Here is a 6,183-nt window from a genome sequence, read left to right on the forward strand (position 1 = left end):
TCATTAGTGACAACTTCGACAACTTCGATAAATTTGTCATCGAGCTGCTTCTGTATTATTTCATGGTACAACTTCAAGTTCTCAGGTTGTCTTTGTAAGCACAACACCTGTGATCTTAATTGGTTTTGTGCCATAAAATGGTTGACGGGTAGCTGAGGGTGATTCAGCTTCCATGGTAACCTGACCCAGTATTTGTTATCTCTGTAGATAACTGATTCCAGGTATTGTTTGTAAGTCCAGTCGTCATCTGGGCTAGGTTGTTCAGGGACAATGCCGAGAGTTGCCAGGTCCCATAGCTTATGTACAAGGGGATCACGCTCATCCTCGGACATGTCTCTGAATTGCAGTGGAGACATTCTCCTAGTCATGCAACCATTACTGGGTTGGCATGTTGGTGGTCTACAGGTGCGGGTTGCTTTAGTCGTCATACTGAGCCTGTTAGCAAATAGCCACCTGCAGATGGTAACAAGTTCATACCTTGTTTTTCTTCCTTTCCTTCGATAAACTTATGGTAGACATCTGATCCCATAAGGATTCCAATATTGGAAAGGTTGTCTGATGTGATTTTGTCAGCCAATTGGATCCCCTTTTCTTTCAGGAATTTGGCTGTTGTCCCGAGACCATATACATACAGGTCTGTTGGGAATCTATCTACTACCAGAGCATGTATCATTTAGACATAACCTCCTAAACGTACTTTAGGTTGTACTACCTTGAAAACTCGGGCTCCTGAGTTAATCAGGAATCCTGCTATGTCTATTCGTGTCTCTCATACAGGTTTGAGTTTCAGGGCATCTACCAACTCCTTTGATATAAAAGTAATTTGGGATCCTTGGTCAAATAATCCACGTATGGTTGCTTTGGACTCTCCATTTTTAATGATCAATTGAGCAGTGGGTAGAGCTGATTTATGATCAGACCTTGTAGAGAAGACACTTATGTCAGGTAACACAGTACAAAGCTATACTGAAGTGGAAGTTCCTTCCTCCTCCTGTGGTTTGGGAGACTTTGTACTTGAGTCCCCACAAAGTGCTGTATGGTGTTGACCCTTATGGCACCTATTGCAGGTGTGTATTTGAGTTGTACAGGTGTTGGGATTATGTGCCCTTATACACTTGGTACATTTACATAACTCCTTGAGTCGTTTTATGCGTGTAGCACGATCGAGGTAAGCTTTGCAATAGTATATGGAATGTGGTTGTTTACAGAACACACATGGTTTCCAGACGTTAACAGCATCTTGGGGAGTCACCGGTTTGGGTGACGCATTAACTGTAGGTTTGGAGGGACCAACTGCATATGTGCCTACGCTGCCTTGTTACCACTTTGGGGAGAGGGAAGTTGTTTTAGATTTGTATGGAGTACTGTGTGTACTCTGTTGTTTACTATTAGTGGTAGATGAAGGTTTAGATGTCGCTTTTCCATCTGGATTATCTCTTTGTTTTTCTATTATGGAACGCAAACCTTCGGAAATCTCCTTTAATGCCAGAGAAGATTTGTTATATAAGACAAACAACTTATCCAGTACGTCACTGGGTAATTTGCGTTTCATATGGACTTAGATTATCGAATCGGATTTGTCCAAGTTGACTTTGTTCTCAAGTGCCTTGAGCAAGGACTCAAGTCCAATCTAAAGGCTTGGAGTGAGTCAGCTGTACTATTTGGAGGGTTAATATCCAACAGCTTCTGGGTTAGAAGTCTGATAGTCCTTTCTGGCTTAGCATAATTATCCATAAGGAGCTGTACTGCATTGTCATAACCGTCATCAGTAAATGTCATTACAGAATTGGCATTAGAATCCATAGAATCGACAAATTTGTTCCAGAAGTTGTCCCAACTCTCGTCCTCTGTACCAGAGAAAGTTGGGAGACTGAGTGATGGTAATTTGACTTCTGGTTGTGTCTGGTTTTGAGAAGCTGTGGCTGCAATATTTGTATTGGCCTTATGTATGGTTATTAAATTGTCAAAGTGTCGTAACTTTGTATGAATTTCATCTTCGTAATCTGCGTTTTCTTGTATTACATCGTCCATTGCCTCTTCATTGATATTGGTGGTTGCGAGGATATCCTGATATTTCAATATTTGTAAGAGCACAATTGATATTTGGTCTGTGCAACCTAATAATGACCTTCCAGTTCTACATAATTAACTGGAGTTTGATTACTTAAATCCTCACATTTTTTGATCTATCGGGTTAAGTGGCCCTTCATACCAGAGAGGGTCGCTTTTACATTTTTGGCAGTAGACATATGGCTGTATTTGCTAGCCGTGTTACAGATGTACTAATACTAAGCCTTGTTGGACTGTTTCTGACACTTGAGTTAGTGCCACTAGTTTCCAAACTAGAGCTGCTTATCATTTAAAAAAAATGCACTATAAAATCATACACACTATAATTTGAGTGGTAAGCTTGCATCAATGCTGGAATTTCCTCAAGTTAGCCCATCATTATCACTCTTGGATAGTACAGAGACACAGATTAACACTCAAAGGTGAAATGATTATAGTTAAATTATTACTATAGTTATGGTAATATTATGTAGACAACACAACTCGGGTTGTCATGAATATTGCATAAAAATATGTGTTTGCTAGGTTGTAATATATGTTCACCTCTAGACAAGTGTAAAATTCTTACCCTTACACCAGGTTAGCACAATAAATTAGACTAGGTTGCTGTACAACACCAGCCTAAAATGTTCTACCCTTGTGCAAGAATTAGTTGTAAATAATGTGGCATGCAGTAATTGTTACAGTAATGATGCAATATTAAAAAGTAATGTTTATATAAACACTTAAAATTATAAAAAGCGTATACATTTATAAGTAAATTAGCCTCTTATCAACCTCTTGTAATGAAAAAGCACAATTGTTCTTTTGGTACAGGCCTCGGAACAATAATAGTGCTTGTAGTAAGTTCTGTTCGCTATTTGCCGAGATTGAAAAAGTTAGGTTAGAAAAATGTAAAATTTATAGCAGTGTCTTCCTACTATAATTAAAGTATATGTAAATATTGCACTAATTTTATATATATAGATCCTAATCAGGTTCATTGAGGACCATAAATTGGTCCTAGTTAACTGAAATAATCATCTAGGTTCGAAGGACCATAAATTACGTGGGAAAATCCTAGCAGCTTAATTTTTTTTAATTCTGTAAATACTAAATATTTCTTAATTGACTTTAATATGATAATTTTTTATCTGAATAATTTTCTTAGTTAGTTCTTAGTAATAAGTTAGTTAATTAAGCAAGTAATTTAAGTAAGTAATTAAGTAAGTGAGTGGACTGTATGTACTGATTCAGCTGCCTGAATTTATCTCACATAATTGGGGGGACAATTTGCAGCACTTTGAGATGACTCCTTCATAAACCACAAATTGTTTACCTAATAAATATAAATTATAATCATACCACATATGGTGGTCTAATCTACTATTATTATAGCAATAATGAATTAATTTCTAATACTATGTCTACAGTATTGTACAAAAAGAGGGCTTAGCTGTTCCTGTTGAAGGGGCCTGCTAAGGCTGCGTAATGGTAGCATGAAACTTGGATGTGGCCCTGTGCCTCTGAGTGCCACATAATGACGGCTGTCTGGAGGCCTACAAAGCTTGGTATACAGCTAGGGAATAATTTTATATGGAAGGCCAACTGTCTGCTCAGCTTCTTGTAACTCCAAATCACAATTACCCGCCGAGTTTAAAGAATTAATAATGTTTCCCTAAACCTATAAGTACAGGTATGACATGGAATATGAGTGTGTTGAGCTGAATAAACGTACTTGATTGTGGGGGGTTTTCATGCATTATAACCGCCTACCTCTTTATGAATAACAATGGCCACTGTTAAACAAAAATACTTGGTAAGACGGATACTGGTGATGCTGTGGTTGTTGAGAGGCTGTTTTGCTGGTTGCTCGCTTGTTGACACGCAGTCTGGGTGTCTAACGAGTTAAATCAGCTCATATGCAGAGCCACTCTACAGCGTGTCCATTGTTGATGTCTCTACGTGACGATCCCGGGGGAGATGAACTCATATGTTTGATGGTTCTATTTATGTTTAAGGAATAGAGTATTAAGCTATATTCCTAGTGTTGAAAATTATATTCAGTCTTAGTGAACACTTTTTTATTAAATTAAAACACTAGACTGTAGTATAAAAAGATTATGAGTAATGTAAATATGATGACAACGTCATCATATTTACATTACTCATAATCATTTGATGATAGATGACTACTCATTACATTAGATTAGATGATACATTAAATGATAGATGACGTCACGGAATCACCCATTCTCTTTTCTTTAAGGGGATACTATGTTATTATGTGTGTCCGATTTCCGACAGGACTGGCTGGTCAGCATTCAACTTGTGGGAGGGCTGGCTGGTCAGCGCTCAGCATGTGGGAGGACTAGCTAGTCAGTGTTCAGCGTGTGGGAAGACTGGCTGATCAGCGCTCAGCTTATGAAAGGACTTGCTGGTCAGCGCTCAACTTGTGGGAGGAGTGGCTGGTCTGCGTTCAGCTTGTGGGAGGACTGGCTGGTCAGCACTCAGCGTGTGGGAGGACTGGCTTCTCACCATGTGGGAGGTTTGGCTGGTCAGTGCTAAGCTTGTAGGAGGACTAACAGGTCAGTGCTCAGCGTGAGGGAGGACTGGCTGGTTAGTACTCAGTGTGTGGGAGGACTAACAGGTCAGCACTCAGCATAAGGGAGGACTGGCTGGTCAGTGCTCAACGTGTGGGAGGACTAACAGGTCAGTGCTCAGCATGAGGAAGGACTGGCTGGTCAGTGCTCAGCATGTGGGAGGACTAACAGGTCGACCCTCAGCGTGAGGAAGGACTGGCTGGTCAGCACTCAGTGTGTGGGAGGACAGGCTACTCAGTGCTCAGCTTGTGGGAGGACTAGCTGGTCAGCACTCAGCGTGAGGAAGGACTGGCTGGTCAGCGCTGAGCTTGAGGGACGACTCGCTGTTCAGCACTCAGCGGATAGAAGGTGAGGCTACTCAGTGCTCAGCTTGTGGGAGGACTAGCTGATCGGCGCTCAGCTTGTGGGAGGACTGGCTGGTCAGCACTCAGCTTATGAAAGGACTTGCTGGTCAGCGCTCAGCTTGTGGGAGGAGTGGCTGGTCAGCGCTCAGCTTATGAAAGGACTTGCTGGTCAGCACTCAGCTTGTGGGAGGAGTGGCTGGTCTGTGTTCAGCTTGTGGGAGGATTGACTGGTCAGCGCTCAGCTTGTGAGAGGACTTGCTGGTCAGCGCTCAGCTTGTGGGAGGACTGGCTAGTCAGTGCTCAGCTTTTGGGAGAACTAGCTGGTGAGCGCTCATCGTGTGGGAGGACTGGCTGCTCAGCAATTAGCTTGTGGGAGGACTAGCTGCTCAGAACTCAGTGTTGGAAATTTGAAACACTGATGTACTCAAACTCTATTGTATCACAATACACTACTGTTGTATATTAACCACAATTTCAATTAACCTTACTAACTGTAATACTAACATAAATCAATATTTCTTTATCTGTGCATTAATTGCTGAAATTCTCACGACATCCAGAGACAGGATTGTGTCAGTTAATGTCTATCTAGACATATTTATTACTAATATGTTAGAGAATTGAATATGGTTCTCTACTTTTATCAGTATTCTGTATAATAATTAATTACTGATAATATAACTCCTAATGATCCAATAACCGAGAGTTATTAACTAAAATTATTACTAAATAACAGTTTTATCTGTTATATACGAACGCCATGGAAATATTTCCCATTTTTCGTTAATAAGGAAACGGTGCTTAATCAACACTATCTAGTGAGAATATAAACAATTTAGTTCCCCACAATTGCAACCCTGTTCTTTTAAAGCATTACTTCAGTAATTACACAGAAAAGAATTTTCCGTGATTACTAAATTCTATTGTGAATGCGAGGAGGGGGTTGAGGGACGCTAGCGGTGAGCCGCCATTATTCCTCACGTGTCCGACTGATGACTAGGAAGGGAAGCCCGTGGTGGTGTGACTGAAGAGTTTCCAACATTAATTATGTTGTAACTCCACCAATAGTCACCAAATACCTCCCCACGTGTTCTACAGTGCCCTACCAGTTAATAAGGAGTCAACAATTAAAGTCACGGCCCGTAATTATGCGTACACAGCAGTCGACGCCTGGGACTGGCTGATGT

This window comes from Procambarus clarkii, chromosome 47 (genome assembly GCF_040958095.1).
Source record: "Procambarus clarkii isolate CNS0578487 chromosome 47, FALCON_Pclarkii_2.0, whole genome shotgun sequence".
In the NCBI taxonomy this organism is placed as follows: Eukaryota; Metazoa; Arthropoda; class Malacostraca; order Decapoda; family Cambaridae; genus Procambarus; species Procambarus clarkii.